The 22,981-nt window shown below is 43.1% G+C and overlaps 1 protein-coding gene across 4 annotated transcripts in view; it reads right to left on the bottom strand.

The window, feature by feature from the left end:
• The window catches only part of APP (amyloid beta precursor protein), a 248,267-nt gene that overhangs the window by 169,623 nt on the left and 55,663 nt on the right, over positions 1 to 22,981 (bottom strand). The window lies entirely within an intron of this gene.

The raw sequence follows: 22,981 nt of genomic DNA, 5'->3' as shown, positions 1-22,981 counted from the left end.
TCCATGGGTCTCCCATAGGTTCACAGCCTACTCCCAGGCATCCACCCACTCCAGCAGGGGCTTCTCCATGGGAGGCATCAGATCTCTACATCCCTGTGGATCTCCATGGGGAGACAGCTGCTTCATCATGGTCCTCACCACAGCCTGCATAGGAATCTCAGCTCCAGCGCCTGGAGCACTTCCTCCCCCTCCTTCTCCACTGACCTTGGTGTCCTCAGAGTTGTTTCTCTCACATATTCTCACTCCGCTCTTCTCTGACTGGAATTAAAACTGTGCCACAACCTTTGTTTTTCCTTCTTCTTAAATAAGTTATCACACAGGCATTATCACCATTTCTAACTGGTCCAGGCTTGGCCAGCAGCATGTCCATCTTTGGAGTCATCAGGGATTGGCTCTGCCAGACATGGTGGAAGTTTCTAGCAGCTTCTCACTGAAGCCACCTCTGTGCCCCCCACCACTACCAAAAACCAGGCCGTGCAAAACCAATACAATGCCTCAAGAACTCTGAAAAAATAAAAAATCTAAAAACCAAAAATCCTCACCTTTCAAACTTTTTTGTTAGTAACTTGAAGTAACACCCCTCCAGTGAAAATCTTGTCCCACTCAAGAAAAAAAAAAAGGAAAAAGAAAAAATTAACAGCTAAAATTCTGCTTAAACCATTAAAAACATGCTATATACTTATAAGGGGAAAAGGTAGATAAAACCATTAATAATTGGACAGATATACAGTTATTCTGAAATCTTTCCATAATTACAATTAATGCACAATCATCTAGAACAATTTTCTGTAAGGAGCACACATCTATAAAAAAAGATTATCAGTGGGATTTTTTATTAGCTAGAGGCATAGAGTATTTGGAAGATTAAAGCAGGCACTCAATACAGTGCTACATCATAATCATTTTAATTGGATAAAGGCTAACTGAATGATAATGCTGCCATATGAATTAGAAACTAGAAAGTGGCAGTAGTATACTGCTTGGGAATAAAGGAATGTCCCAGAAATCAAAAAATACTTCCCCCATTCAACCTTGGGCCACTGCCCAATGATGAATTCCAGCAAGCGTACTTCCTGACAGCTTCAAAGCTATGGAACAAGAGGAACTGTCTTTCCCTTTTTTATGTTTGCCTGCAGAACCTGCAGCTGAAACTGTGAGTAATGACCTTTTCCTTGCCAAGAGACTCTGAACATGAACCCATTTCATAATACCAACCACTGCTCCTACTACGAGCTTCATACACTGCTATAGGGAAATAATCACTGCTGTAGCCAGTATTTTTGATTTCTGTATCTTCCAAAGAAGATGGACAATGGTGAAATGGGAAAGGAAAAAAAAAAAAGGAAAAAAAAAAACTTGCGTCCACAAACAAACCCCAAAACCAAATCAGAAGACAGTAACACTACCACCACAAGAAAAAGCAAGATACGAAGATAATAACAAGGTAAGATTAAGACAATAACAAGCTATAGCACAGGAGAGCTATAAAGCCATCCATAATGGATGGGGACAATCAAAAAAATATGGAACGCAACCCAAAGCATACTACCTATTCACATACATACAATCATGCACAGAGAGCTGAGGAAGACCAGAAGGAGATGAGCCCCTAGACACTCAAAACCACTCAACCACCCAAACCCTGCAGGCAGCCTTCCAGGTCTCAGGAGCACCATTCCCAGGAGGCAATATCCATCCATCTGCAGAGGTACACTTGCAGATGCTGAGGCTGTGGTTTCCATGCCTTGAATTGGACACAAGTCTTAACATTGCCAGGGCACAATTCCTGCATTATTCCATCTCGTGTCCATTTACTGCTGAAATCTCTCCAAGAGCCACTGTTAGCACAGAAGCTGCATCAAGGAACTGACCTATCTCTGAAAACATTCCCCTAAGAATAAAAACTGCATCTCAGTGGAAAGCACCAGGATTTCAAGAGGACTCAGACTGATCTTGAACAAAAGTGGGGTAGATCTGTGCCAGACTGAAGTGTCCATGGTCTCAAAAAGTGGATGAAAAAAATAATAGAATTGCCTGGGTTGGAAAGGACCTTAAAGATCATCTTGTTCCAACCTCCCTGGCCTTGGACACATCCAGGGATGGGAAAGCCACAGCTACTCTGGACAACCTGTGCCACCACCTCATCACTCTCACAGGGAAGAATTTCTTCCTTATGTCTAATCTAAACCTACTTTGTCAGTTTGGAGCCACTCCCTCTTATGCCTATACTACATGCTCTTGCAAATAGTTTCTCTCTCCTGCTCAAAATGGCTGGAATATAACAGCTGTATATTTAATAATAGATTTTTCTTTTCTTAAGGTAACCATCACACTTTATGCCTGTTATGTCTTAGGCTTATTATTTATTAAAGGAACAGCTGCTACGAGTCCATCTCAGAGTTACACAGTGGAAGACCAAGAGATGTGTCTGTAAACAAAATTGCAGACCGCATATGATGAGAACTCTGTATGTAAGACAAAAAAGACAATGTGAAACGCAGCAGTAAATGTCAGCTGTCTTGTCCCCACCATGACACCAGATATGTGGGAAAGGCAATGTCTCTACAGACCACAGCAAACACTACACAGCTCTCTCAGAAATATCTTGGGCCAAGAGCTGAATCAGCTGAGCTTCGCTCCCTCAGCTGGGCATACTGAGCAACTAGTGCAAGTATGGCTAGTCCTTTTGTAACCTGAAGGAGCAAACCACAAGCACAGAATACAAATTGCTGACAATAACGAAGAACTTTTTCTCAGTCATGTGCTAAATGGTCATCTGCTAGCTCAGCTATGAACCAAACAAGGCAAGAAGGCTGCCCTGCATACAGCCATTGCATTTGTGCCTTTTAGAAGACAGAATAAACTATTGTACTCCTGGCACAAACATTATGCTGATGGAACCCATTGATTAATCTTGTCCATCATAGCTGTGAAATTCAAAATTAATCTAGAGGAAAACACAGCATTGCAGTTTCATTAAACACTGCAGTACATGTTTACCTAAATATTTATTTATGCAGACAATCCTCATCCCTTTTCATCCTTTTTCCTCCCTCAGCCTCAAAGCAGAAGCACTTGTTGAAAAAGTCCTTATTTTTTTCATTTAATTTATTTTCAAGACATGCAAAAAAAAAAAATCAGTGTAGGGAAAAACAAGAGGGGAGCTTTTATTATCAATAAAAGAAAGACAGGAATCATCTTGCATCACAAGCTCCAAGTTTTGTTAGTCACTTGATTTGAAATGTATTTCAATGGTAGACTGCAGTCTGGGCTAAAAAGCCCAGCATTCTTTCTCAAGAAGGTGAGTATACTAAGGTTTAACTGCAGGATAAATATACCATCAGTAGCAGTCCCTCTATTTCCAAGCAAATGAAATTTAAGCACTGGCAGAAAGAGTAAACTAGTTCAACCTTTGCTGTGGACCAAAAGCTAAGTAAAACCAAAGACCTCAATAATCAATGCAAAGAGTGCTAAGATACCATTCACTCAAACTTTTAAGCATGACTGTACACTGTACACATCTCCAAATATACCACCATCCATTTCTATTGAAAATGTCATTTGTTTTTAAGGACATTCTGTGCTGCCAAAAATCTGTATGTTTTCCATGATGTTTCATTAAACAGATGGTTTTCCTCAGAGCAAAATTTATGGCTTTTTAGACTGCTGAATTTTGAGTAGTGCAGGTTTAAAATTCATTTTCACCTTCAATACCATGGCTATTTGCTTTGAGAAACTAGAAAGGGCATATTATGCAGCCTAGATAAAATCAACAATTTCTATTACAATTAAAATGACAAGGTGGAGGGAAACCATTATCAAAGCAGTAAGACTGTTGTCATTGTTTCTCAAATTCTCAGAAATAACAGGCCAAACAATTTTTCTCTTTTCAAAAACCTTGTCAACCCTGGTACTTTAACAAACTCTTTAGCAGGAAGACAAAGACTAGAGGGAAGGAACTGCTGTGATCAGTGCTGCCTGGAGTAGGCCCTAGGACAACAAGCACAGTAGGATTATCAGACATGGTGACAAGAGGAAGCCAAGCAAGTAAAGAAAAACGAGATGGGCCAGTCATCTGGTGGCCCTTTTTTCCCATGTACAAAACAGGGGACATCTGCGGATTGTGAGGTGAATTAATGTCAAAGCTTTATTATGATCATACCCCAGCATATACTGGGCCTGGCTAAAAGTGGCTTTTGGGTTTCACCAGCAACATACCTAAACACATGGCACAAACCCAGAGGATTTGAGAAAATGACAAGATAATAATTTCTGGAAGCATTATGGTTAGAGAGTAGAAATGTCAACAGTGTTCTGTCAACAGCTGTAATGAATTACCTCTTACAAGAATTTACCCTACTATTCTCTGCTCCATGTAACACAAAGATAACAGTTAAGAATGTAGTAACACACATTTATAATTTTGTTATTTCTGGAGAGGATTTTTGTAAGAAACACACACTGACCACAAGACACTCATGCATCCCAGTGATGTTTAAAAGGAAAGTGGACGCATGTCATGACTTTACACAATAAATGAAGCAGTCATGAGATGCCAAGTGTAACATCTCCCAAACCCAACACTCACTTTACATCTGAAAGTTATTCTAGGTGTCATACATGAAATCCCTATTTGTGCTTGGTCTTTGCATATTAAGTGCTTTAATTAATTTGAGCTTAATATTTTTAAATTGTATGTTAAAATTAACCCATCAGCCCAGGTACACAGATCAAGTTTTTATGCTCTTCCTATGTTTACTGTATACTTTTACAAGTGTTTTAAGATGTGTTGGATGTATTTTTTTATGTTTTACTTGTATCTTGGTTTCAAGGCAGATTTTAAAAAAAAAAACCCAGTTGCAACAAACAGCCCAGCCCCCATAGCCATACCCCCGTAAGCTCCATGACTCTTATCTCAACTAATACCACCCCTCTGACAAGGAGGAGCCATTGGTTGACAGAGGTAATCTGTCAAAGGGAAAACACCAATCACCTTAAACCAAAGGGGCGGACTGTGGGCGGAGCAAAAGCTATAAAGGTGCAAGAGACAGACACGCCTCTCTCTCATTTCCCCTTCCCCTCCAGCTTGCTAAGTTCAGTGCTGGAGAAACCTACTCCTTTTCAGGGGCCTTTAGAAATATATATATTTCTTTTTGACCAGCCTAGCACTGCAAGTTTTTTTTCTCTACCTGAGGTTCAGAGCTGCCTTAAGCCTGAAGCTCCTGAATCCCTGCGCTCCTGGGGCATACCTCCTGAGCCACTAGGATCCCAAATTTTTATATTTTGTTAGTTTTTGCAATTTTTCAATTTTTCTGTTTTAATAAATTGTTTTAATTTCTACAAAGAGTTGTCTCATTCCTCACAACTCTTTTGGGAGCTCGTCCGGGATCCTATTTTTGCCCTAAAATCCAGGTATTTTGGTTAATTTTACTATTTTTGAATTTTTGCGATTTTTTTGGGTTTTTTTCCCTTGGATTTTCTGGGCTCCCACAAGGATTACTGCAGTGGAGAAAGGACACCTCCGGTGGAGAAGGACTTTGTGGTAAGGCTTGAACCCTTCTTAAAGGGAACTTAGTTAGGGACTTACCCTTTTTAAGGGCTATTAGTTTTTGGGGAACCTCTGAGTGGAATTCCTTTGTGAGAGTGTGTGGGGGGGGGGTTGGCCGCCCCCGTGTGTGTGTGAGTGTGCTTGAAAGGGTTCATTTTTAAGGGCACCACGAGGGATCACCCTTTAGAGACACAGAGGGGAAGATCGAGTGTGGTGGTCAGCCTTTCTGGGGGGAGGTTTCCACATTTTAGGGGTGTGCGCAGCCCCAAATTCAGTTTTATTAGTGTCTCAGTCTCCTCGGGTCTATGACTGAGGAGAAACCTCATTTTAAACCCCTTCTTTTCTTCTTCTCGGCGGGGGCGGCCGCCATTTTGAAGTTTTGAATTTCGGCGTGGTCGGCGGCCGCGTGGTCGGCCGCCATTTTGAAATTTCGAGCGGCCGCGTGGTCGGCCGCCATTTTGAAATTTCAGCCGCCGCGTGGTCGGCCGCCAATTTGAAATTTCGGCCGCCGCGTGGTCGGCCGCCATTTTGAAATTTCGTGCAGCCGCGTGGTCGGCCGCCATTTTGAAATTTCGGGTTTCGGCAGGGGCAGCCGCCATTTTGTGTCCTTTTAATTTGAACTGCACCCCTTTTGCTGTTCTAAATGCTTGTGTGAACTTGTTTTAGTTGCACTCTTGTAGTCAGTGCTATCTAGCACCTTTATACTTTCTGTTATTTTGGAGTGTTTGAGTTATTGGATTATAGTTGTAATTTGCTTTATTTGCTTTAATCATACTGTTTGTGTTATTTATTATAATCTTTTTCCTTTAATTTGATTATAAATATTTTAAATTTATTTCTCCTTTGCTAATAAAGACAACTCCTGTTTCTTAAGTATTATATATATATAGCCATCTAAATTTCAGTTATACTTTAAACAATTTCAATACACATTAATTATTCTTATTATAATTAAAGTTCTTTTTTGTACCATATTTGTTTCTCACCAGCCTACCATATTTAATTTTTTTCCACAGATTCACCATCATTAATTACCTTATACATCTATTATTCCTACTTACTTTTCTCTACATTAGTTGTATTGTATTTTAGGCTTATAAATCTATTATCATTGTATTTTTTTATTGTGATAGTGTATTGATTCTAGGTTATTTTGTAATATTATCTCCTTCTACAATATCCTAATTGTTTTATATAATATAATACTTTGGTTTATTTAATAAAAAAAAAAAAAAAAAAAAATTTTTCTTCTGTACAAGCTACTTGTTTGCTTCCCAGTAACAAAATGGGACAAGCAAATAGCAAAAAGAAAGACCTAATGAAGAAATACAAAATCTTCCCAGAGAGTCCATTAGGACAAATGCTCCTAAAGTGGGAAGAAAATCTTTTAACTAAAGAAAAAGACCAGTGCCAAATGATTAGGTACTGTGTTTTTAAGTGGCCAAAACATAGAATTAACAAAGATGGTCTCAGATGGCCCAAGTATGGGTCTTCTGAAAAACGGCTTTGTGAGGCTTTGCATTCTTATGTACATTACAAAGCTCCAAAACATTCTGATGAATTAGACTATGCTAAAATTTGGTTAAATTATTGGCAAAAACAAAATGAAGACCAAGGCAAGAAAATAGAATTGGAAGAGGAAACTAAATCTAATTCAATTGGACTTAATAAAAATTCAAACCAAATTTTTTCCATTGCAGAAAAACACAAACAGAAAGAAAAACAAAAACCTAAATTAAATAAACCAAAGTGGGACCCCCTAGACTACCTTCCTCCAGTAACTCCTCCAGAAAGGAGGGTCCAAATTGAACAAGAAAGGGTCCTTCCTTCATCAAGCCACCCAATCGAAAGGGACTCAGAAAATGAGAATGAAAGTAAAAAAGAAAATTCTGTTCCTTCCTGCTCTCACAAAAAGACAACCGGACAAAGGATTTCTTCTAGCCAGGATGGCCCAGCATCTTGCACTAGAAAGAAATCATTTAAAACACCTGACTGTCCCACCTGCCTTAGCACTCCCCATGAGTCTAAAATTTTACCTCTTAGGGAGGTACCCATGGGAAGTGCTCAAGGAGGAATTGGTTATGTAGTTGTACCTCTAGCTTCATCTGAGGTACGGGAATTTAAAAAAGAAATGAAAAGCCTGATGGCTGACCCAATTGGTCTAGCTGACCAATTTGATCAATTCCTCGGCCCTAATATTTATAACTGGGGAGAGATACAATCCATCCTACACTCCTTATTCACCATTGAGGAACGAAAATTGATTAGAGCTGCAGGAGTGACAGTCTGGGACAGAGAAAATAATTCTAATCAGGGCCCAATTGGAGAACAAAAATTACCACTGACAGACCCTGAATGGAACCCAAATTCAGAAGAGGGCAGGAGGAACATGAAAGACTACAGAAATTTAATTATAAAAGGGATTAGAGAAGCTGTTCCTCGAGTTAATAATATGAAAAAAGCATTTTGCGGGGAATAGGAAAAGGATGAGTCCCCAACAGCTTGGATGGCTCGGTTAAGGAATAACATTCAACTTTATTCTGTCATTGACTTAGACAGTGAGGGAGGCAAAACTACGCTAAAGGTACATTTTGTGCTTCACTCCTGGCCTGACATCAGAAAAAAATTGGAAAAATTGGAAAAATGGCCAGAGAGGGAACTAGATGAATTACTGGAGGAAGCCCAAAAAGTCTTTGTTAGGAGGGATGAAGAGAGGATGAAGGCTAAAAGCCGAATAATGAATAACAGTACTAGTGCTCCAATCCACAACCCTCCTACACAAAGAACTTCCCAAAGGGGCATCCCACAACAGCAAACCCAAATCTGCCCTCAGCAACAGCCACAAGTTTGTGCTTGCAATATACAATCTACCTAAACTGCTCAAAGACCTGAGAGGTTAATTTGCACATACTGTAATAAACCAGGCCACGGGCAGTGGTACTGTTTTAAAAAGCAGAGAGATCAAGGAGTCCTTCAAATGGAGGGACAAATTTTGAACAACTGAAGGGGTCAGGGGCTTTATTCTCTGGGGCAAAAACATCTTAAAGAGCCCTTGATAAAATTAGAAGCTGGACCCCAGAGACAACAAGTGGAGTTTTTAGTGGACACAGGTGCTGAAAGAACCTGTGTCACTGAAACACCTCCAGGATGTTTTATTTCTCAAGATACATTAGATATATATGGTGCTAATGGTGAAAGCTTTGCTGTTCCTGTAATTAAAAATGTAACCTTTTCCATACAAGGACGCACCCATACAGGGGATGTGCTATACCTACCTCAAGCTGGGATCAATCTTTTAGGACGTGACTTCCAAATACCTCTGAGGGTTGGGGTGGTACCGCAAGGTGGAAAAAATGACCACTAAATTGTTTGTTTTATCTTTAGTAGATGAGCAACACATTGACCCGGTAGTGTGGGCCAAACCTGGCAACCGGGGAAAAATGGACATCACACCTCTAACAATTGAGTTGCTCCCAAATAGCCAGCCAGTACGTGTACCACAATATCCCCTCTCCAAGGACAAAAGAAAGGGCCTGAAGCCTGTTATCATGGACTTATTACAAGATGGAATTCTTGAGACCTGCAAATCCAGTTACAACACTCCAATTTTGGCTGTCCAGAAACCAGATAAGTCATTCCGGCTTGTACAAGATCTGCGTGAGGTCAATAAGAGAGTCCAAACCAGGTATCCACTGGTGCAGGACCCCTATACACTCCTGAGTCGGGTACCCCCAGCACATGCCTGGTTCTCTGTTATTGACCTTAAAGATGCTTTCTGGTCATGTCCTCTAGATTCTCATTGCAGAGACATCTTTGCATTTACCTGGGAGGATCCAGACACTGGACGGAAGCAGCAGCTGCGCTGGACTCGCCTGCCTCAAGGTTACACCGAGGCACCCACACTCTTTGGCCAAGCGCTAGAAGATTTGCTAAGTTCCTTTTCTCCACCCGAAGGGATTCAGGTAACCCAGTACGTAGACGACCTGCTCCTCTCTGGGGAACAGGAGTCTACGGTAAGAACTGCTACAATTCAGTTACTGAATTTTCTAGGGAGGAACGGGCTGAGGGTGTCAAAACCTAAATTACAATTTGTGCTACAGGAGGTGAAGTATTTGGGACATCTAATGGGCCATGGCACAAAAAAACTCAGTGCTGAAAGAGTAGAAGGAATCCTAAATCTACCACCTCCAACTTCAAAACGAGAAATTCGGCAATTATTAGGCCTATTTGGATACTGCAGACTGTGGATTGATCAGTATTCACAATCTGCCAAATTTTTATATGAAAAACTAATGGAAGAAGAACCTTTTAATTGGACTAATTCAGACACACAAAAATTACAAAATCTGAAAGAGAAATTAACAAAAGCACCTGTTTTAAGCCTCCCTTCACTAGAAAAGCCCTTCGATCTATTTGTTAATGTGGAGAAGGGAATTGCCTATGGCGTCTTGACCCAGGAGTGGGGTGGAGTCAGGAAGCCAGTTGCTTTTCTTTCCAAATTACTGGATCCAGTGTCCAGAGGATGGCCCGTCTGTATCCAGTCCATCGCCGCCGCAGCCGTTCTGGTCTCGGAGAGTCAAAAACTCATTTTTGGTGGAGACTTGACAGTGCATACACCACACTCAATCAAAACCATTTTAGCTCACAGGGCTGCAGAGTGGTTAACTGACCCAAGAATAGTCAAATATGAAGCCATTCTCATGCACTCAGACCACCTGAGGTTAGTTGTGTGTACACACCAAAATCCAGCTCAATTTCTTTATGGGACCCCATCAGAAAAAGAAATTGAACACAATTGCATTGAGATAATTGACATCCAAACAAAAGTCAGAGAGGACCTGGTGGACTGTCCCCTCAATGAAGGGGAAATCCTCTTCATTGACGGGTCATCTCGAGTGGTGGATGGAAAACGATGCTCTGGCTATTCAGTGGTCGATGGACACCAAATGTGTGTGCTAGAAAAGGGCAAATTGCCACCAACCTGGTCAGCTCAGGTCTGTGAGCTCTATGCCCTAGAAAAAGCACTCCACCGACTAGCAGGAAGCATCGGGACCATTTACACTGACTCCAGATACGCTTATGGCGTAGTCCACACCTTTGGAAAAATCTGGTCCGAAAGGGGGTTCCTAAACACCAAAGGGAAAGATATCCTACATAAGGAATTGATCCTAAAAATTCTAAAAGCACTGCAACTGCCTCAGGTGATCTCAGTGGTGCATATTCCAGGTCATCAATCAGGAACCACAAAAGAAGCTCGAGGGAACAACCTAGCAGACTTGGCAGCAAAAGAAGCAGCAGTGGAAGAAGAGGTAAAAGTGATGGAAGTGAACCAACTTCCAGCTAACACCACCACATCTGACACTATTCCACAAACTAACATTTTACCCACGCCCATTTTTACTGACCAGCAAAAACAAAAATTAGTTTTAATTGGTGCTAATGAGGATTCTCAAGGCCGCTGGTATTTACCAGATAAACGCCAAATTTTAAACAAAAAATTAACCCGAGAAATTCTACAAAATATCCACCAAAGCAATCATTGGGGTTCAAAGGCTCTGGCGGATCACTATCTCAGAACCTTTGGATGCACTGGTGTTTATGAAATAGCCAACCAAATAACCCGGGACTGTGTGATCTGTCAAAAAGTTAACAAAAAGGTAATGAAAAAGAACACTGGCGGAGGAATTGAATTAGCAATCAGGCCTTTCCAAAACATTCAAATTGACTTTACAGAAATGCCTCCTGTCCAGAGGTGGAAATACCTATTGGTAATCGTTGATCACCTTACTCACTGGGTGGAAGCTATTCCAACTGTCAATGCAACAGCCCAGACAGTGAGTAAGGTGATCCTCGAGCAAATTATCCCCCGTTATGGGATAGTCCACCGCATAGATTCAGATCGAGGTACCCATTTTACCTCCCAAATTGTACAATTGGCTCAGCAATTAGGAACAAATTGGAGATTACACACCCCGTGGCATCCACAGAGCTCTGGGAGAGTGGAACGGATGAACCAGACAATCAAGAACACCCTCACAAAATTAATGCTGGAAACAAAATGGACCTGGGTAAAATGCCTTCCACTTGCTCTTCTTAGAATTAGAACGCAGCCAAGATCTGATTTGGGTTGTTCACCATATGAGATGTTGTATGGATTGCCCTACCTTGCTACACCACAAGAGCTAAATGTGAAAGAGCGTGGAAACACCAATGTACAACAATATGTACAGATAATTGCCAAAAATCTAGAGTTGCTAAGGGAAAGAGGTTTTCTACCACAAACTCCCCCACTTGATTTTAATTTACATCACATCAATCCAGGCGACTGGGTGTTAATAAAATCCTGGAAAGAAAAGTCGTTAACCCCATCCTGGGAAGGTCCATTTCAGGTCCAGCTAACCACTGAAACAGCTGTCCGGACATTTGAAAAGGGCTGGACGCATGTCAAGAGGGTGAAGGGTCCAGTAACAGCACCAACTGAAGAAAAGAAACCTCCAGACAAACCATCAAACTAAACACCCTGTTTGAAAGCTCCACTCAGCATCCCTCAGTCCAAGTTAATAAAACCCTGTACTCCCAGTTCTTCCCCAGTTATACCTCAGTAATAAGTGCTAGCTACAAGTTGTTAAATTAAGTTGAAAATATTTCGCTGTTAATTCTGTTCTTTGTTATTCCCTTTTACAGATTCTGCCTTCACACAACCATATTGTCATATCAACTGTATAGTAAGGCTCCATTTGAAGCCAGCATTCTCTTTCAATAACAGTCCAATCAGACTCCAAAATTACGGGCACGATAACTCTAATCTTTGACAAGGCCAACCCTAAAATAACCATGAGTTTCCAGAAGCCTGAGATCACTGAAGAACCATCTGAAGGTGAGAAGCCTAAAGAAAGGATGAAAGAAGCAAAGATGACAAGCCCCACCAGCAGAGGCAACCCAAATGCTGACAGCTTCTCTCGGGTATGCCTAAAGGGGAAAGTGAGCAACATCCTGCTACTAAATGTCATCTGTCTCTGGGTCCTCTGGCCTCCCTTTACACAAGCAGCCGACAGCCGCTGTAACAGATGTTACAAAACTGTGTACCAGGCAGAAGGAGGCTCATTCCAAATTCGACACTTTTTCCGAGCACATACTTATGTTAATCCATCTTGTTACAACATAACAGGGTTGAGTATCTGCTCAGAAAAAGGTCACAAGTATTGGATTGGCAAAAACATTGGCACCCAAATACATAAGCAGAAGGGAGATTGCCCCTCCCAAGACGATTGGCTCTGTTTCAATTTTAGATACATAACCAAGACAGAAGATTTGTTAAAAAGAAAGACCTATGACACTGACCTGATCCAAGAGGTGGTCATAGAAGAAAAGGAAAAACAAAAAGAAAACAATCCTTTGATGTCAAGGAAAAACTTATTTATTGACCTGGCAGAAAGGATTGGACAACAGCTAAATTTAACAAATTGCTGGGTGTGCGGAGGAACTTTAGAATCGGAGAGTTGGCCTTGGCGGGGAGTCAGTCTTGGACCCCCCGATTTACTCCGACTGAGTAATCTCTCCCCCACAACCCGACATGACAATGAAACCTGGCTGCTAAGCAATACTGTTATTGGAGAAGAATGCATCTGGAGAAAAGGAAGAAAATTTTTAGAAGTTGGTGAGACAATATGCAAAAGGTACCTGGTAACTGATGGGCAAAAACACTGGTGGATACCTCAAGAACCAGATGTATTCTGGTCTGCAGAAAAGGTTAAAAACAAAAATTGCATTTTGAATCCTGTTAAAGAACTCTGGCAGTGCTGGGATCAAGGAAATCCATACTCTGTCCTGCCACAAATTTCCAAGTACTGGATCACAGCAGCAAGTATACAACCCCACTTCTGGGAAGCACCACAAGACCTCTATTGGATCTGTGGTAACCGAGCTTATTCCAACTTACCACCTCGCTGGAAAGGGAGCTGCACTCTTGGAGCCATTCAACCAAACTTCCTACTTGCTGAAAACGCTGGAGCCCACCTTGGAATCTCCCTTTATGATGAACTTTTCCGTACTAAGAGACATGTAATAGGAGGGACCCAGAGATGGGGAGAAGAAGAGTGGCCAGCCGAGAGGATCCTAGAGACTTATGGACCTGCAACATGGGCACAGGATGGGAGCTGGGGGTACCGAACTCCCATCTACATGCTAAACCGGATCATCAGACTGCAAGCACTAATTGAGGTAATCACTAATGAGACCTCTCTTGCTCTTGAACTACTTAACACACAGCAAGGGCAAACTCGAGCAGCCGTGTACCAAAATAGGCTGGCATTGGACTATTTACTAGCTGAAGAAGGTGGAGTATGTGGCAAGTTTAACACCTCAGACTGCTGCATCCATATTGATGATCATGGTGAAGCCATCACCAAGATTACCCAAAACATCAGGAAACTAGCCCATGTTCCAGTGCAGAAATGGCAGCCCTTGATCACTTCTGAATGGTGGGAAAATATTTTCCAAGGACAATGGTGGAAGAAAGCTTTAATTATTGTTGGACTTTCCCTTACAGGACTTATTTTTCTCCCTTGTTTAATCCCTTGTTTCATCCGTCTAATCACCACTGTCGTCCAAAGCATGCCACTGATCCAGGATCTTCAAGGACAACAGCAGCGTCCACCATTCGCTCAAAAGATTATGCATATTAATAATAGTAACAATAAGAAAACCAGAAAGGAGAGAAAAATTGCCCAGCAAGTGTGGGACAGTTTTAAAGAGCTTGAATCTATCCCTGAAGAGCTATCCACCTCCACTTAAATGCAAAGACCAAAGATGCGAGCATAAGAGAAAAAGGGGGGACTTGTCATACATGAAATCCCTATTTGTGCTTGGTCTTTGCATATTAAGTGCTTTAATTAATTTGAGCTTAATATTTTTAAATTGTATGTTAAAATTAACCCATCAGCCCAGGTACACAGATCAAGTTTTTATGCTCTTCCTATGTTTACTGTATACTTTTACAAGTGTTTTAAGATGTGTTGGATGTATTTTTTTATGTTTTACTTGTATCTTGGTTTCAAGGCAGATTTTAAAAAAAAAAACCCAGTTGCAACAAACAGCCCAGCCCCCATAGCCATACCCCCGTAAGCTCCATGACTCTTATCTCAACTAATACCACCCCTCTGACAAGGAGGAGCCATTGGTTGACAGAGGTAATCTGTCAAAGGGAAAACACCAATCACCTTAAACCAAAGGGGCGGACTGTGGGCGGAGCAAAAGCTATAAAGGTGCAAGAGACAGACACGCCTCTCTCTCATTTCCCCTTCCCCTCCAGCTTGCTAAGTTCAGTGCTGGAGAAACCTACTCCTTTTCAGGGGCCTTTAGAAATATATATATTTCTTTTTGACCAGCCTAGCACTGCAAGTTTTTTTTCTCTACCTGGGGTTCAGAGCTGCCTTAAGCCTGAAGCTCCTGAATCCCTGCGCTCCTGGGGCATACCTCCTGAGCCACTAGGATCCCAAATTTTTATATTTTGTTAGTTTTTGCAATTTTTCAATTTTTCTGTTTTAATAAATTGTTTTAATTTCTACAAAGAGTTGTCTCATTCCTCACACTAGGCATCTAGCTAAAGATTGCAAAGCAAGCCAGCTGCTGATTACAAAGTGCACTAGATCGCCAAACTCCCAGGTTTAATTCATCCTCACAATATCCAGATCCAAACTTATTTTATTATATCTGTGGTTTGGTCTTGGGGGAAAATAAAAAAGCCAACAAACAGTTACATGCATAAGTGGGGGAAAAAACATGCATTAGACAAAAACATTTTTTGCCAGCTGTAACTGCTTTACAATTCATTTTGGACAGTGAGTTCAGCACAGATGGTGAAATAATTTCAGTCATTCAAGGAACTCATATAATGTATCCTCATTACTAGACATAAAATTCTGCACATGGTAGCTGCTCAAAATTGCTAATAAAATACAACATACACCAATATCTTCCATCTGAACACTCTTTCCCTTTAAACATGGAATGAAGTACAGCTAAATTAACTTCTTACTCAGCATATTCATGTAACTCTGAAGGTACACTCTGTCAAAGGGCAGGCTCCAGATGGGTTTTACAAACACTGTTAGGAAGTCAGGAGCTGACCTCCAAAAGCACCTTTCTACAACAATAATGTGCCACCCCAGCAGTTCAATATGGTAGGTGGGGGCAACATAGCTCCTTCCATAAAACAACAAAAGGCAAATCCAGGAGCAGTGGTCCCTACCTGCTTTGGGAACTCAGCTAACTACCCATAAGGGGCTGTTAGGATGAAACTTTCCCCAGGGGTAGTTATTGAGTAATTGTGTAGTACAGCAGGGTTTTCCCAAAATTCCTCTGAAACAGCTGGTGCTGCAGTGTCAGCAGCAGGACTCACTGACCAGTGGCTTGATCTGAAGTGTCACCTAGATCACTCAACACCTTAAAGATTCTGGCACACAGAGCTGTAAACCATCCAAATTTACATCAATGCCCTGTTGTTCTAGCACCTGCAGCACTTGCACTTGGCATCTGTTTGCAGATCAGGCCCATGCAGTTTTACTTCTCAGTAACATGTAAAATCCATACAGCAGCATACTAACTAGTTTGATATTAAAAGAAACCACTAATAAATTGTACTTCTCCAAACAGCACTTCATTTCACCCAAGAAAGTTTCATTTTGTGGTATTAAAAAAACAAAACAAACAAAAAAACCAACAAAAAACCAACAACAAAAAAAAACCCAACCAACCAACAAAACAAACAAAACAAAAAGCTACCAAGAGAAGCTACCAGCTCACGCTGAACACAAGAAAATGTGCAGTTGTGCTTCCAGGACCATTTCCTATGAGTTCAGGGTCAGAGTTTAACTGAAGTCAAGGAAGCTCGAAAGCAGCATTTAAGTATCTTCCATTTCCTTTCAAAAAAGCAACCTACTGTCGGAGCTTTGCCACATTTAAACTCTGTGATGTGTTCTCCAAATATAAACTCTGATATTTCCTGTGCTGCACTGAGCTCCCACCCAAAAGAAGTAAAGCAAAACCAAGCAACATTAATCTTTAAAACATGTAGGTGGTTCTGCTTATTCCTTGTTCCTCCCTTTCCACCCTGCAATGCTCCTCTACTGCTACTTCTTGCATCAAGACTTCAAAATCCACCTAAGCTGGCAGTGGACTGCAAGAGGAAACTATGAGAATCTCAAAGTTCACAGTACATCTCTACAGGAGAAACACAAGTCCTTCTGTACTCTATGCACCTCCTAGCCCCGCCCATCACTTGGGCATCTGGCTTTGTATTGTCAAGAGAAGCTCTTTTAAAAGAAAAGCTAACAAGGAGGCAGAGTAACACATCTACTTGTAAGTTCTGATGAAAGGAGAGATGGTATTTTTTATTTTTTGAAAAATACTTTCAAGGAAGAAATGAAATCCAGAGAATACATGAAGTATCATTTTCTTATTAACAGTGAGTGGAGTTTCCTGATAACTTAATTTTGTATTATTTTCGAGCCAAGGAGCCACAGAGCAAGAGCACTGCACTTGCACACTGAGTTTCCACCCAAACGGCTCCTTTTGGTATGCCCCTTCTGGTCTTTCCCAAGCTGGAGTGCATCGCCCCTTGCAATACAGTCATTATCACAATGCCTGGAACAGCGCTCACAAGGAATCTGCAACAAAAACCCGATGGACAGATTTCTCAATAGAAGTACAGGGTGGAAAAGCCAAACCCTCCCTTGCTTGCTGTCACTTCAGGGCTTTGTTTGGAGCTGGGTAAAAAAAACATTTCCTCAGCAGGTGGTACAAAGAGTTGCTACTAGAGCAGGAGTGAAGAACCAAGAAAGCTGCCACAGTGCCAGGAAACATGAAGGCAGATGCAGAAAGAGTACCTGTCCCTTGGGTTAGTAGGGCATTTACACGCAGCCTCTGCCTAGAGCAAGAAAAAAAGCACATAGGAAGAAGCAATCCTACTTTTGGGGAAAAAAGCAGCATTAAAGGAGAGAAAAGAAAGGAAGGAAAATATCATTATTTGGCAAAAGCAATCATAAAAGGAGATTTTTACCTGCGTACTATTCCAACACAAGAGGTACAACGTCTCATCCTTGCTGCTTATTGCTTCCTGCTAACGGGAAACTGCAAATTTCTCCCATTCCCTGATAGCAAGTACTGTCTTACAGCCAAGGTAAACAGCAGAAAGCAGGGGAAATACTAGGTATATTTGGCATACCAACCACAATAACAAGGGTTAAAGCTAAGAAGCCAGTTTGAGTTGCATTTACTAGCAATCTTCTACAAATTAATTTCTTTGGTAGAAGTGGGTGCTGTTATCCAATGTATTAGTTTGAAAACAAACTAGTTGAAGGCACCAAGTCAGAATAACAAGGGAAATAAAAGAAAAAAAAATAAAGGCAGAAAACACTGGGTTAAACTGACAGAGTCAGGATACAACCTGACACCCTGTTAGTCAGGGTGGTGGTGGCAGTCCAATAAAAATGGTGGCTGCAGTCCTCCTGAAGTGATGGATGTGGTTCTGTCAAAGCAGTGATCCTGTAGAGGGGTCTGCTCTTCCACGGAAGGTCTAGTGGTGATTATGTAGCTCCTGTCCTCTGAGAATCCAGTGGAAAAGTTGCCTCTGGTGTTCAGAATCTCAGATTATATCCAGGATGGAATGCTTGGTTCTTCCCTCTGGGTGGAGCATCTCCCGATGGGATGATGAGTCACAAGGCAAGACGCTGATGGGCTCATTAACAGAAGATAGTCCGGAGGGAGTTATCTCTGAGTCATGCAGCAGGGCATTGATGGGCCAATTAGCAGAAGATAGTCCGAAAGGAAGGATGCAAGGAAACACTGCCCCACCTGGTTTCAACAGCTCATGAGGATGCTAATAGAATACACTGCAACCCAGGACATTATCCACCCCTTATTCTATTACCATCTACATCATCCAAAATCAATACCTTCCTTAAGCTCCACACACACACACACGTTGGGAAATAGAATTATTGGGATCAATAAAAGAACTGTGCAAGCAATAGGGCTGGAAGTTTTTAGGCTTGTGTGTGAGAGACACTTTCCATGGGAAAGTCCCTGTGTGAAGGAAAACAAACAGCCTGAGAAAAAAGAGGGAGTGAAAAACTTGCAGCTGTGCTATCCGGGAGTGAAACGAGGGAGATGAGCACAAAATTCTTTTGATCATAACAAGGCTGTGGAGACTTGCCAATGTAAATCCAATTATGTAGAAATAGAAATGTGTCTTGATAAGTTAAGCCACTTAGGAGCTAACAAGCTGGTATACTATATAAGTGCCTTTGGACTGCTAATAAACAGAGTTCATTTATCAACCATATTGGTTTTGGACTGTGTCTCTCTCCCCCCGCTGGGATCCGGGCTCCACGTCCCGCGCAGCTTCTAACTCACACACACACATATATATATGTACAATGAAACCCTACACACAGTTCTCACCTAAGATAGGTCTCCTTGTGGTACACAACGGGTTTCCCCATCTTTCTGCATTACCCACCAAGTGCAACCAGGTCCTTGAGCAAAGACAATCCCACGGATGGGTTTGCCTTTGCCTGAGGTGGGATTAATCCAAACAGTCTTTCCTAAAATACCTGTGGTACACATGAGAGGTATTTTATCTCCATCCACTGTGTGCAAGGGTTCAGATTCGGCGGGACTAGCTCAATTGATGGACCCTCGGGTATTGACCATCCAGGTGGCCTTCGCTAAGTTCACTTCCCAATTTTTGAAGGTCTCCACACCAAATGCCTTCAGGGTGGTTTTAAGTAGTCCATTGCAGCATTCCACTTTCCCAGCAGCTGGTGCATGGTAAGGGATATGATATACCCATTCGATACCGTGTTCTCTGGCCCAGGTGTTGATGAGGCTGTTCTTAAAATGAGTCCCGTTGTCTGACTCGATCCTGTCGGGGGTGCCATGTCTCCACAGGACTTGCTTTTCCAGGCCCAGGATGGTGTTCCGGGCTGTAGCATGAGGCACAGGGTAGGTCTCCAGCCATCCAGTGGTTGCTTCCACCATGGTCAACATGTAGCGCTTGCCTTGGCGGGTTTGGGGAAGGGTGATGTAATCAACTTGCCAGGCTTCCCCATACCTATACTTTGACCATTGTCCACCATACCACAGAGGCTTCACCCGCTTGGCCTGTTTGATTGCAGCACAGGTCTCACAACTGTGGATGACCTGTGAGATGCTGTCCATAGTAAGGTCCACCCCTCGGTAACGGGCCCATCGGTATGTTGCATCTCTCCCCTGATGACCAGAGGCATCATGGGCCCAACGAGCTAGGAATAATTCTCCCTTGTGATGCCAGTCCAGATCCATCTGAGATACTTTCACCTTGGCAGCTCGGTTCACCTGCTTGTTGTTGCGATGTTCTTCATTAGCCCGACTCTTGGGTACGTGAGCATACACGTGTTGAACCTTCACGGTCAGCTTCTCTACTCGGGCAGCGATGTCCTGCCAAATCTCAGTGGCCCAGATGGGTTTCCCTCTGTGCTGCCAGTTGGCCTTTCTCCAGCAATCCAGCCATCCCCACAGAGCATTAGCTACCATCCACAAGTTGGTGTAGAGCCTCGGCCACTTCTCTCTTTCAGCAATATCCAAAGCCAGCTGGATGGCTTTAAGCTCTGCAACCTGACTCGATCCACCTTGTCCCTCGGTAGCTTGTGCAACTCGTCATGTGGGGCTCCATACTGCAGCTTTCCACTTCCAGTTAGCGCCTACAATTAGGCAGGAACCATCAGTGAAGAGGGCATATTGTCTTTCAGTCTCCGGTAGCTCATTATATGGTGGGGCTTCCTCGGCACGGGTCACTTGCTCTTCCTCTTCTTCAGAAGATAATCCAAAAGTCTCACCTTCCAGGGCAGATTGTTATGATTTCCAGAATCACAGGGCAATTCGGGTTTCTAATACGGGCACGCTGTGTGATGACAGCAATCCATTTGCTCCATGTGGTGTCGGTGGCATGATGTGTGGAAGGAACCTTTCCCTTGAACATCCAACCCAGCACTGGTAGTCAGGGTGCCAGAAGCAACTGTGCTTCAGTGCCCATTACCTCTGAGGTGGTTTGAACTCCTTCATAGGTGGCCAAGATTTCCTTCTCTGTGGGAGTGTAGCTGGCTTCAGACCCTCTGTAGCTTCGGCTCCAGAATCCTAGTGGTCAACCCAGAGTCTCACCAGGCACCTTCTGCCAAAGGCTCCAGGACAGACCATGGCTCCCGGCTGCAGAATAGAGCACATTCTTCACCTCTGGTCCCGTCCTGACTGGGCCAAGGGGTACTGCATGAGCGATCTCCTGCTTAATCTGGGTGAAGGCTTGCTGCTGTTCAGGGCCCCAGTGCAAATCGTTCTTCTTGCAGGTAACCAAGTGGAAAGGGCTCATGATCTGGCTGTACTCGGGAATGTGCATTCTCTAAAAGCCTATGGCACCTAGGAAAGCTTATGTTTCCTTCTTGTTGGTCAGTGGAGACATTGCTGTGATCTTATTGACAATCTCGGTGGGAATCTGACACTGTCCATCTTGCCACTTTACTCCCAGGAACTGGATCTCTTGAGCAGGTCCCTTGACTTTGCTTTTTTTGATGGCAAAACCAGCTTCCAGGAGAATCTAGATGATCTTCTCTCCTTTTTCAAATACTTCTGTTGCCGTGTTCCCCCACACAATGATGTCATCAATGTACTGCAGATGTTCTGGAGCCTCACCCTTTTCCAGTGCTGTCTGGATCAGTCCATGGCAAATGGTAGGACTGTGCTTCCCCCCCGGGGCAGTCGGTTCCAGGTATACGGCACACCCCTCCAGGTGAAGGCAAACTGGGACCTGCACTCTGCTGCCAAAGGAATGGAGAAGAAGGCATTGGCAATGTCAATAGTGGAATACCACTTCACTGCTTTGGACTCCAGCTCGTACTGAAGTTCCAACATGTCCGGCACGGCAGCGCTCAATGGCCTCATTCAGGCCACAGTAATCCACTGTCAGTGTCCATTCTCCACTGGACTTATGCACTGGCCATATAGAGCTGTTGAAAGGTGAATGGGCCTTGCTGACCACCCCTTGGCTCTCCAGTTTACGAATCATCTCATGGAAGGGAACCACAGAGTCTCTGTCGGTGTGGTACTGCCGACGATGCACTGTTGCTCTGGCGACTGGCACTTGTTCTTCAACTCTTAGCAGTCCCACGGCAGAGGGGTCATCTGAGAGGCCAGGCAAGGTACTCAGTTGTCTGATGTCTTCTGTCTCTACAGCAGCTATCCCAAAAGCCCAACAGAAGTCCTTTTGGGTCTTTGAAATACCCATTTCTGAGACAGTCTATGCTGAGGCTGCATGGGGCCTCTGGGCCAGTCACAATGGGGTGTTTCTGCCACTCATTCCCAGTTAAACTCACTTCAGCTTCCAGTACAGTCAGCTGCTGGGATCCTCCTGTTACCCCAGAAATAGAAATGGGTTCTGCTCCCACATACCTTGATAGCATCAGAGTACATTGAGCGCCAGTGTCAACCAAAACCATGTATTTTTGTGGGTCAGACGTGCCAGACCATCAGATGCACACAGTCCAAAAGACCCGATTGCCCCTTTCCTCTACCTGGCTAGAGGCAGGGCCCCTCTATTCCTGGTCATGGCACACTCCAGTGAACATGCTTCTGAGGTCCCTTCAAGAGGATCGGTCATATTATTATTCCTATACCATGTGGACTTCTGTGCACGAGAGACCAGAGCAGTGTTGACTCTAGACGTGCTTCTTGTGGTAGTTGCCCCTCTTTTTAGTTCACGTACCCAGGCTACTAAGGAGGAGGTGGGTTTTTCATCCCACTTACTCATGTCTTCTCCATGTTCCTCAAGGAAAAACCAGAGATTACCTCGTGGGGTGCATCTTCTCTCCCTGGCTGGTGGACGCCGGCTCCTAATGGCAGAGACTCTTGTTGGTTCTGGCAAGATCTGGTAAATCTCTTCCTTAAGTTCCTTTTCCAGTTTCTGATGGCCTTCTTCAATCAAGCTCCGGACTTGCTCAGCCAGCCTTGTTTTTATGGACTAGATATGGGTGCAAAACGGGGCTGTGACAGTGTCCTCGTAAATCCTTAGTTTGTTGACCAAGACGCCCACCCTGTCCTCACCTTCCCTCCATTGCAGCATTGCCAGGTAACGGGAGTACATCTCTGGTCCAAGGCGTGAGAACCTCAACCACATCTGTGACGTGCACTGGGCTCTTAGGAAATCTCTCGTCTTCTGAGAAAATGATCTCCAGCACAGCCAATTTCCTCAGGCACCGGATACCTTGTTCCATTGTGCTCCATTTTCCTTGGTGTACCTGGAGGTCTTCTTTACAAAGGTACCTGTCCCTTACACTTGTAAGCAGTCGCCGCCAGAGACTGAGAGTTTCTTGGGTTCTCTCCCAATCCCCTGGTCAATGACCACAT

This window comes from Aphelocoma coerulescens, unplaced genomic scaffold (assembly GCF_041296385.1).
Source record: "Aphelocoma coerulescens isolate FSJ_1873_10779 unplaced genomic scaffold, UR_Acoe_1.0 HiC_scaffold_78, whole genome shotgun sequence".
Lineage (NCBI taxonomy): Eukaryota > Metazoa > Chordata > Aves > Passeriformes > Corvidae > Aphelocoma > Aphelocoma coerulescens.
Note: the sequence above shows the minus strand (reverse complement) of the source record. Positions and strands in the feature narration are given on the sequence as shown.